The sequence below is a fragment of the Oncorhynchus masou genome, unplaced genomic scaffold, assembly GCF_036934945.1.
Source record: "Oncorhynchus masou masou isolate Uvic2021 unplaced genomic scaffold, UVic_Omas_1.1 unplaced_scaffold_5944, whole genome shotgun sequence".
NCBI classification, from domain to species: domain Eukaryota; kingdom Metazoa; phylum Chordata; class Actinopteri; order Salmoniformes; family Salmonidae; genus Oncorhynchus; species Oncorhynchus masou.
In genome coordinates, this window is record NW_027012368.1 from 6,002 (window position 1) to 17,185 (window position 11,184).

Genomic DNA, 11,184 nt, shown 5'->3' on the forward strand with positions numbered 1-11,184 from the left:
TGAGTGGGAATCAGTAGAGTTTAGGGTGAATGATATATATGGATATCTGAAGCACATTACTTTATCTTTGTTAATGCCTAAAGCTTGAATCTGTATGGTTGAAACTTAGTCAGGGTTTGGAATCTGATCTGTCTGTTTCAGTCCATCTCATCTGTCTGTGTTTGTTTCAGTCCATCTCATCTGTGTGTGTGTGTTTCAGTCCATCTCATGTGTGTGTGTGTGTGTTTCAGTCCATCTCATCTGTGTGTGTGTGTTTCAGTCCATCTCATCTGTGTGTGTGTGTGTTTCAGTCCATCTCATCTGTGTGTGTGTGTGTGTGTTTCAGTCCATCTCATCTGTGTGTGTGTGTGTGTTTCAGTCCATCTCATCTGTGTGTGTGTGTGTGTTTCAGTCCATCTCATCTGTCTGTCTGTGTTTCAGTCCATCTCATCTGTCTGTCTGTGTTTTCAGTCCATCTCCTCTGTGTGTGTTTCAGTCCATCTCCTCTGTCTGTGTTTCAGTCCATCTCATCTGTCTGTGTTTTCAGTCCATCTCCTCTGTGTGTGTTTCAGGCCAGCCCCTGGACTCCCGTCGTCTGAGCACCCTGCCCTGCCCCTGCCCCCCAGACGTTGACTCCCTCTTGGACAAAGCCATGGTCAAGGTCCGGCAGCGCTCCCGAGGTGCCCTGGCTCCGGTGGCCTGTGTTCAGGCTCTGATGGCGGCTGCCTCCCTACCTTACACCCAGGGTATGGAGAAGGAGAGGGACCTGCTGACCACCCTGTTCAACAGCGGCCAGGCCCGAGCTCTGCAGTATGCCTTCTTCTCCCAGAGAGTGGTGGGGAAGTGGAGTCTGCCGAGTGGAGCGAGCTGGGACAACAGCGCTGCCAGGACCATCAGCAAAGCTGCTGTTATTGGTGAGAGGGGTAACCTCTATTTCAATGAAGTCTACTCTTAAATCCAGGGTTTCAAGACTATAAGTTTGTTAATACATGGATGAACACTTCTCCCTCTCTGTCCTTCGTTTGAAGATGTAATCAGGTGTTTTATACAACAGCCTTCTTCTGTGTGTTCTCTTCGACTCCCTCCTCATTATTTTGCAATCAATCGCCAGAATGTTCTCCACCTACTTAGCTATCATACTCTGCTTCCACCGGGCATTCCACTGATTTCACACTCAGTCCTCCAGAAAGTTGAAAACATTAGCAACATTTGTGCAGTTCTTCGTGATATCTTTCAAAATATCTGGTTTATAAAGGATTACCTGCACATACTGAGCAGCTCATGTTATAGACGGAAGTGCGCTACATGGCAGACCAATCCTAAGGCATCTCTCGGCATGTCCAGCCCATCCATTATCTCAGCCAATCATGGCTAGCGGAAAGGTTCCTGCCTTTTTCTGTGGCTAAACCAGCTCGTAATTTAACACTTGTATTCTTATTTACAGATGACAGTCAAGTCTGTTATTAAGGCACATGAAGGTTCACATGTTCCAGAAGGCTTTTCTGCATTTGGATATAAAACACATGTTTTACATTGAAATGCCTCTCCTGTAAAGTAGTGACGTGTGACACATGGCTAGTTTCCTGAAACAAGTCACATGAAGAGTGGTACTCAGTAATGTGTTGTATTGGAGAGTGGTACTCAGTAATGTGTTGTATTGGAGAGTGGTACTCAGTAATGTGTTGTATTGGAGAGTGGTACTCAGTAATGTGTTGGAGAGTGGTACTCAGTAATGTGTTGTATTGGAGAGTGGTACTCAGTAATGTGTTGTATTGAAGAGTGGTACTCAGTAATGTGTTGTGTTGGAGAGTGGTACTCAGTAATGTGTTGTGTTGGAGAGTGCTACTCAGTAATGTGTTGTATTGGAGAGTGGTACTCAGTAATCTGTTGTATTGGAGAGTGGTACTCAGTAATGTGTTGGAGAGTGGTACTCAGTAATGTGTTGTATTGGAGAGTGGTACTCAGTAATGTGTTGTGTTGGAGAGTGGTACTCAGTAATGTGTTGTGTTGGAGAGTGCTACTCAGTAATGTGTTGTATTGGAGAGTGGTACTCAGTAATGTGTTGTATTGGAGAGTGGTACTCAGTAATGTGTTGGAGAGTGGTACTCAGTGTTGTGTTGGAGAGTGGTACTCAGTAATGTGTTGTATTGGAGAGTGGTACTCAGTAATCTGTTGGAGAGTGGTACTCAGTAATGTGTTGTGTTGGAGAGTGGTACTCAGTAATGTGTTGTATTGGAGAGTGGTACTCAGTAATGTGTTGTGTTGGAGAGTGGTACTCAGTAATGTGTTGGAGAGTGGTACTCAGTAATGTGTTGTGTTGGAAGTGGTACTCAATGTGTTGTATTGGAGAGTGGTACTCAGTAATGTGTTGTGTTGGAGAGTGGTACTCAGTAATGTGTTGTGTTGGAGAGTGCTACTCAGTAATGTGTTGTATTGGAGAGTGGTACTCAGTAATGTGTTGTATTGGAGAGTGGTACTCAGTAATGTGTTGGAGAGTGGTACTCAGTAATGTGTTGTGTTGGAGAGTGGTACTCAGTAATGTGTTGTATTGGAGAGTGGTACTCAGTAATGTGTTGTATTGGAGAGTGGTACTCAGTAATGTGTTGTGTTGGAGAGTGGTACTCAGTAATCTGTTGTATTGGAGAGTGGTACTCAGTAATGTGTTGTGTTGGAGAGTGGTACTCAGTAATGTGTTGTATTGGAGAGTGGTACTCAGTAAGGTGTTGTATTGGAGAGTGGTACTCAGTAAGGTGTTGTATTGGAGAGTGGTACTCAGTAATGTGTTACTCAGTAATGTGTTGTATTGGAGAGTGGTACTCAGTAATGTGTTGTATTGGAGAGTGGTACTCAGTAATGTGTTGGAGAGTGGTACTCAGTAATGTGTTATATTGGAGAGTGGTACTCAGTAATGTGTTATGTTGGAGAGTGGTACTCAGTAATGTGTTGTGTTGGAGAGTGGTACTCAGTAATGTGTTGTATTGGAGAGTGGTACTCAGTAATGTGTTGTATTGGAGAGTGGTACTCAGTAATGTGTTGTATTGGAGAGTGGTACTCAGTAAGGTGTTGTGTTGGAGAGTGGTACTCAGTAATGTGTTATATTGGAGAGTGGTACTCAGTAATGTGTTGTGGAGAGTGGTACTCAGTAATGTGTTGTGTTGGAGAGTGGTACTCAGTAATGTGTTGTGTTGGAGAGTGGTACTCAGTAATGTGTTGTGTTTGAGAGTGGTACTCAGTAATGTGTTGTATTGGAGAGTGGTACTCAGTAATGTGTTACTCAGTAATGTGTTGTATTGGAGAGTGGTACTCAGTAATGAGTTGTGTTGGAGAGTGGTACTCAGTAATGTGTTACTCAGTAATGTGTTGTATTGGAGAGTGGTACTCAGTAAGGTGTTGTATTGGAGAGTGGTACTCAGTAATGTGTTACTCAGTAATGTGTTGTATTGGAGAGTGGTACTCAGTAATGTGTTGTATTGGAGAGTGGTACTCAGTAAGGTGTTGTGTTGGAGAGTGGTACTCAGTAAGGTGTTGTTTTGGAGAGTGCTACTCAGTAATGTGTTGTGTTGGAGAGTGCTACTCAGTAATGTGTTGTGTTGGAGAGTGCTACTCAGTAATGTGTTGTGTTGGAGAGTGGTACTCAGTAAGGTGTTGTGTTGGAGAGTGGTACTCAGTAATGTGTTATATTGGAGAGTGGTACTCAGTAATGTGTTATGTTGGAGAGTGGTACTCAGTAATGTGTTGTGTTGGAGAGTGGTACTCAGTAAGTGGTACTGTAATGTTGTATTGGAGAGTGGTACTCAGTAATGTGTTGTATTGGAGAGTGGTACTCAGTAAGGTGTTGTGTTGGAGAGTGGTACTCAGTAATGTGTTATATTGGAGAGTGGTACTCAGTAATGTGTTGTGTTGGAGAGTGGTACTCAGTAATGTGTTGTGTTGGAGAGTGGTACTCAGTAATGTGTTGTGTTGGAGAGTGGTACTCAGTAATGTGTTGTGTTTGAGAGTGGTACTCAGTAATGTGTTGTATTGGAGAGTGGTACTCAGTAATGTGTTACTCAGTAATGTGTTGTATTGGAGAGTGGTACTCAGTAATGAGTTGTGTTGGAGAGTGGTACTCAGTAATGTGTTACTCAGTAATGTGTTGTATTGGAGAGTGGTACTCAGTAATGAGTTGTGTTGGAGAGTGGTACTCAGTAATGTGTTGTGTTGGAGAGTGGTACTCAGTAATGTGTTGTATTGGAGAGTGGTACTCAGTAATTAGTTGTGTTGGAGAGTGGTACTCAGTAATGTGTTGTGTTGGAGAGTGGTACTCAGTAATGTGTTGTATTGGAGAGTGGTACTCAGTAAGGTGTTGTGTTGGAGAGTGGTACTCAGTAATGTGTTATATTGGAGAGTGGTACTCAGTAATGTGTTGTGTTGGAGAGTGGTACTCAGTAATGTGTTGTGTTGGAGAGTGGTACTCAGTAATGTGTTATATTGGAGAGTGGTACTCAGTAATGTGTTATATTGGAAGTGGTACTCAGTAATGTGTTGTGTTGGAGAGTGGTACTCAGTAATGTGTTGTGTTGGAGAGTGGTACTCAGTAATGTGTTGTGTTGGAGAGTGGTACTCAGTAATGTGTTGTGTTTGAGAGTGGTACTCAGTAATGTGTTGTATTGGAGAGTGGTACTCAGTAATGTGTTACTCAGTAATGTGTTGTATTGGAGAGTGGTACTCAGTAATGTGTTATATTGGAGAGTGGTACTCAGTAATGTGTTGTGTTGGAGAGTGGTACTCAGTAATGTGTTGTGTTGGAAGTGGTACTCAGTAATGTGTTGTGTTGGAGAGTGGTACTCAGTAATGTGTTGTGTTTGAGAGTGGTACTCAGTAATGTGTTGTATTGGAGAGTGGTACTCAGTAAATGTGTTACTCAGTAATGTGTTGTATTGGAGAGTGGTACTCAGTAATGAGTTGTTTTGGAGAGTGGTACTCAGTAATGTGTTGTGTTGGAGAGTGGTACTCAGTAATGTGTTGTATTGGAGAGTGGTACTCAGTAATTAGTTGTGTTGAGTGGTACTCAGTAATGTGTTGTGTTGGAGAGTGGTACTCAGTAATGTGTTGTATTGGAGAGTGGTACTCAGTAAGGTGTTGTGTTGGAGAGTGGTACTCAGTAATGTGTTATATTGGAGAGTGGTACTCAGTAATGTGTTGTGTTGGAGAGTGGTACTCAGTAATGTGTTGTGTTGGAGAGTGGTACTCAGTAATGTGTTATATTGGAGAGTGGTACTCAGTAATGTGTTATATTGGAGAGTGGTACTCAGTAATGTGTTGTGTTGGAGAGTGGTACTCAGTAATGTGTTGTGTTGGAGAGTGGTACTCAGTAATGTGTTGTGTTGGAGAGTGGTACTCAGTAATGTGTTGTGTTTGAGTGGTACTCAGTAATGTGTTGTATTGGAGAGTGGTACTCAGTAATGTGTTACTCAGTAATGTGTTGTATTGGAGTGGTACTCAGTAATGTGTTATATTGGAGAGTGGTACTCAGTAATGTGTTGTGTTGGAGAGTGGTACTCAGTAATGTGTTGTGTTGGAGAGTGGTACTCAGTAATGTGTTGTGTTGGAGAGTGGTACTCAGTAATGTGTTGTGTTTGAGAGTGGTACTCAGTAATGTGTTGTATTGGAGAGTGGTACTCAGTAATGTGTTACTCAGTAATGTGTTGTATTGGAGAGTGGTACTCAGTAATGTGTTGTATTGGAGAGTGGTACTCAGTAAGGTGTTGTTTTGGAGAGTGCTACTTAGTAATGTGTTGTGTTGGAGAGTGGTACTCAGTAAGGTGTTGTGTTGGAGAGTGGTACTCAGTAAGGTGTTGTTTTGGAGAGTGCTACTCAGTAATGTGTTGTGTTGGAGAGTGGTACTCAGTAATGTGTTGTGTTGGAGAGTGGTACTCAGTAAGGTGTTGTGTTGGAGAGTGGTACTCAGTAATGTGTTGTATTGGAGAGTGGTACTCAGTAATGTGTTGTATTGGAGAGTGGTACTCAGTAAGGTGTTGTGTTGGAGAGTGGTACTCAGTAAGGTGTTGTTTTGGAGTGCTACTCAGTAAGGTGTTGTGTTGGAGAGTGGTACTCAGTAATGTGTTGTGTTGGAGAGTGGTACTCAGTAATGTGTTGTGTTGGAGAGTGGTACTCAGTAAGGTGTTGTATTGGGGAGTGGTACTCAGTAATGTGTATTGTAATGTGAATTAGATTTGCCCCAAACTTTGTATTCAGGACAAAAAGTTAATTGCTTTGCCACACTGTTTGCAGTTTTACTTTGGTGCCTTGTTGAAAACAGGAGGCATGTTTTGGAATATTATTTATTCTGTACAGGCTTGTTTCTTTTCACTCTGTCATTGGGTTGGTATTGTGGAGTAACTACAATGTGGTTGGTCCATCCTCAGTTTCCTCCCATCACAGCCATTAAACTCTGTAACTGTTTAAATTCACCATTGGCCTCAAGGCGCAAATCCTGAGTGGTTTCATTCCTCTTCAACTGAGTTAGGAAGGACGCCTGTGTCTTTGTAGTGACTGGGTGTAGATATACACCATCCGAAATGTAATTAAAGCTGCACCATGCTCAAAGGGATATTCAAGGTCTGCCTTTCATTTTTAATATTTACCCATCTACCAATAGGTGCCCTTCTTTGTGAGGCATTGGAAAACCTCCCTGGTCTTTGTGGTTGAATCTGTGTTTGAAATTCCCTGCTGGACTGAGGGACCTTACAGATAATTATATGTGTGGGGTACAGAGATGAGGTAGTCACTCAGAAATCATGTTAAACACTATTATTACACACACAGTGAGTCCATGACACTCATTATGTGCTCCTGAACTTGCAAAAATAAAGGGGTTGAATACTTACTTATTGACTCAAGACATTTAGGCTTAATTTGTTTGATTTATTTGTAAACATTTCTAAAAACATAATTCCATCTTGACATTATGGGGTGTTGTGTGTAGGACAGTGATGACAAATCTCCATTTAAATCCATTTTAAATTCAGGCAAAATGTGGAAAACCTCAAGGGGCGTGAATACTTTGAAGGCTCTGTAAGTCCTCGTGTCCGGGTGGTGTTGTTTGTCTCCAGGTCTGGGTACCATGGGCGTGGCATCGTTGTGGCACTGGCTCTGACGGAGCATCTGTGGTTGCCGTGAGACCCAAGAGAAGCAGCTGGCAGAGGCCAGTCAGGCGGTTCCGACGTGCTGCAGAGAGAGGCGGGCGCGAAGTCATGGCCACACCCCCAGGGGTCATCTCCTTCAGCTCTAACTTGCAGGACGTTAGTGAGGTAGAACTAGTTTTGTTTTTGCATTTTATAATGTATTGTAATTATCATGTATTGTAATTATCGTGTATTGTAATTATCGTGTATTATAATTATCGTCTATTGTAATTATCGTCTATTGTAATTATAGTGTATTTTAATTATATCGTGTATTGTAATTATCGTGTATTGTAATTATATAGTGTATTGTAATTATCGTGTATTGTAATTTTATCGTGTTGTAATTACATTGTGTATTGTAATTATTATATTGTGTATTTTAATTATATCAAAATAGTATATTGTGTTATCCTAGATGCATGTGCTGTCTGTATATGTTAAAATGAACTCAATCAATCATTCAGGTGGAGTTGGTGATCGAGGCGGTGTTTGAGGACATGTCCCTGAAGCTGCAGGTGTTTAGGCATATGACCTCTGTGTGTAGACCTGGGACCTTGCTCTGCTCCAACACCTCTGGCTTGGACATCGACCAGCTAGCTGCCGTCACCCAGAGTCCTGGCCTGGTGGTGGGGATGCACTTCTTGCTCCGGCCCACGTCATGAAGCTGCTGGAGGTGGTGTATGGTCCACGGTCATCTCCGGAGGCGGTCGCCACGGCAATGCAGCTGGGCAAGAGGATGGGGAAAGTCGCGCCGTGGGCAACTGTCCGGGGTTTGTGGGTAACCGGATGTTGAAGCCGTACCTGGAACAGGCCAACTTCCTGTTGGAGGAAGGAGCCACGCCCCAGCAGGTGGACGAGGTGCTGGAGGAGTTTGGATTCCCCATGGGCGTGTTCCGGATGTCTGACCTATCAGGGCTGGATGTGGGCTGGAGGATCAGGAAGGAGGCGGGGCTTACAGGGCCAGGGGTGGAGTCAACCAGGACACGCCAGGGCCGCCGGTACAGCCAGCTACCTGACCAGGTGTGTGAGGCAGGCCGGCTGGGCCAGAAGACGGGGAGAGGATGGTACCAGTATGACGGGCCTGGAGGCAGGGGTGGCCGGTCCGACCCCTGGGTGCACATCTTCCTGGAGGCTTACAGGTAAATCTGTAATGCTTTACGTTAGTCTCTCTGGAGAACAGCATTTATATTTACATGTTAGTCATTTAACAGATGCTAGTCTCTGGAGAACAGCATTTATATTTACATGTTAGTCATTTAACAGATGCTAGTCTCTCTGGAGAACAGCATTTATATTTACATGTTAGTCATTTAACAGATGCTAGTCTCTGGAGAACAGCATTTATATTTACATGTTAGTCATTTAACAGATGCTAGTCTCTGGAGAACAGCATTTATATTTACATGTTAGTCATTTAACAGATGCTAGTCTCTCTGGAGAACAGCATTTATATTTACATGTTAGTCATTTAACAGATGCTAGTCTCTCTGGAGAACAGCATTTATATTTACACGTTAGTCATTTAACAGATGCTAGTCTCTCTGGAGAACAGCATTTATATTTACATGTTAGTCATTTAACAGATGCTAGTCTCTCTGGAGAACAGCATTTATATTTACATGTTAGTCATTTAACAGATGCTAGTCTCTCTGGAGAACAGCATTTATATTTACATGTTAGTCATTTAACAGATGCTAGTCTCTCTGGAGAACAGCATTTATATTTACATGTTAGTCATTTAACAGGCATTGTTCTCCAGAGAGACTTACAGGAGCTATTAGGGTTAAGTGCCTTGCTCAAGGGCACATCAACATATTTTTTTCACCTAGTCAGCTCAGGGATTCGAATCAGCGACCTTTCGAGGACTGGCCGAACGATCTTAATATCTAGGCTCCCTGCCGAGTTGGTTGGTATGGATGGGTGGTTGGGTGGGTGGATGGATAGATTGTCCGTAAATCAGTCAATTAATCAATCAATTGATTGATACAGGGCGGAGCACGGCCTGGTGGCCCGGAGCATCGCCCCGGAGGAGATCCTAGAACGCTGTCTCTACGCTCTGATCAATGAAGGCTTCAACATCCTGCAGGATGCCATGGCCGCCGGACCGGAAGACATTGACGCCATCTATGTGTTTGGGTACGGCTGGCCCCGGCACCACGGGGGACCCATGTTCCATGCAGGCCAGGTGGGATTGGGCAGGATCCTGAGAGGCTGCAGCACCACCACCACAACCACCCTGACGTGCCTCATCTGAAGCCCAGTACGCTGCTGCGGAGGCTGGTCGCAGTGGAAGTCCTCCGGTCCAGAAGTGGAGAGAGTTCATCAACAAAGAAAGAGTACACAGTCAGCTCTGAGATGCCCCAGTCTCACCTGTCAATGCAGCCCTGGGATTTAATAATAAAGTCTCACATTAGAGATACGCCCAGGGATTTCTAGGGTGATTTCTCAGGGGATTTCTAGGGTATCAGTGCCTTCCCCACCATCAGCATGTGTGCCAAGTATCTTAGGAAATGTGTACTAAATACATTTTCTGTAATACATTTTCTCATGCTTTCAAAATAATACCCTCCGACACATTTATGGAGGGTTGGTATAGTGTTTAATTGGGGTAAGTTGGCTTAATATTTGACTAGATTTAGCTGAACAGAGAATTGGGTATTTAGACAAGTCATACTCATAACTTAGTGTCAGTGGGGTTTAGCCTTCGGCTGTTGGCATTTCATTCACCCTCCTGTCAAAATGAATTAACCAGACATTAGAGAGGTCCTGATGCAGACTGAATCTGCAACCAGGCCTATGTCTCTTAGAGAACCAGCCTGATCACTGGCTCAATTCAATCAAAACCCGTGTTTGCTCTTTTTCCAATGGTCAAATGAACTCACAGACTGGTCTTAGGCTCTGTGTAAAAACCTACATCTACTACCAGGGCGACCCCACCCCCCAACAGGTATGCTTTCACTTTTCAGAATTAGAAGTGTGTGGGATGAATATTGTAAATAAAGACATTGCTATGGCTGGTTTGAATGAATACAAAACATAAGCCATTCCAAATGTAGACATACAGTGCATTCAGAAAGTATTCAGACCCCTTGACTTTTCACACATTTTGTAACGCCACAGCCTCATTCTAAAATGAATTAAATAAAAAATCTGACAAAGCAAAAATGGTTTTTTAGAAATGTTTGCAAATGTATTAATAAAAAACAAGTATTCAGACCCTTTGCTATGAGACTAAATGTATTCAATCGATTGGACATGATTTGGATAGGCGCACACCTGTCTATATAAAGGTCCCCCAGTGCAAAAACCAAGCCATGAGGTAGAAGGAATAGTCCAGAGATCCAAGGCAGGTGTCGGCACAGATATGGGGAAGGGTAGGAAAAAGGTTCTGCAGCATTGAAGGTCTCCAAGAACACAGTGGCCTCCATCGTTCCTAAATGGAACAAGTTTGGAACCACCAAGACTTCCTAGAGCTGGCAGCCCGGTCAAACTGAGCAATCAGGGAAGAAAGGGCTTTAGTCAGGGAGGTGACCAAGAACCTGATGGTCACTCTGACAGCTCCTTGATGAAAACCTGCTCCAGTGCTCCCAGGACCTCAGAGTGGGATAAAGGTTCACCTTCCAACAGGACAACGACCCTAAGCACACAGCCAAGACAACGCAGGAAAGTTTTCGGGACAAGTCTATGAATGTACTTTTTTATTTAGCTAGCCAAGTCATTTAAGAACAAATTCTTATTTACAATGACTACCTACCAAGCCCTAACCCGGACGACGCTGGGTCAATTGTGAGCCATCCTTGACTGGACCATCCAAAGCCCGAACTTGAACTCGATCGAACATCTCTGGAGAGACCTGAAAATAGCTGTGCAGCGACATTCCCCATCCAACCTGACAGAGCTGAGAGGATCTGCAGAGAAGAATGGGAAAATCTCCACAAATACAGGTGTGCCAAGTTTGTAACATCATACCCAAGAAGACTCGAGTCTGTAATCGCTTCAACAACGTACTGAGTAAAGGGTCTGAATACACGGTACA

At 43.5% G+C, this 11,184-nt stretch overlaps 1 pseudogene; it reads left to right on the top strand.

The window, feature by feature from the left end:
* The first annotated feature begins 526 nt into the window (after nt 1-526).
* Nucleotides 527-10,364, top strand: LOC135536327 (peroxisomal bifunctional enzyme-like; annotated as a pseudogene).
* The last annotated feature ends 820 nt before the right edge of the window (nt 10,365-11,184 follow it).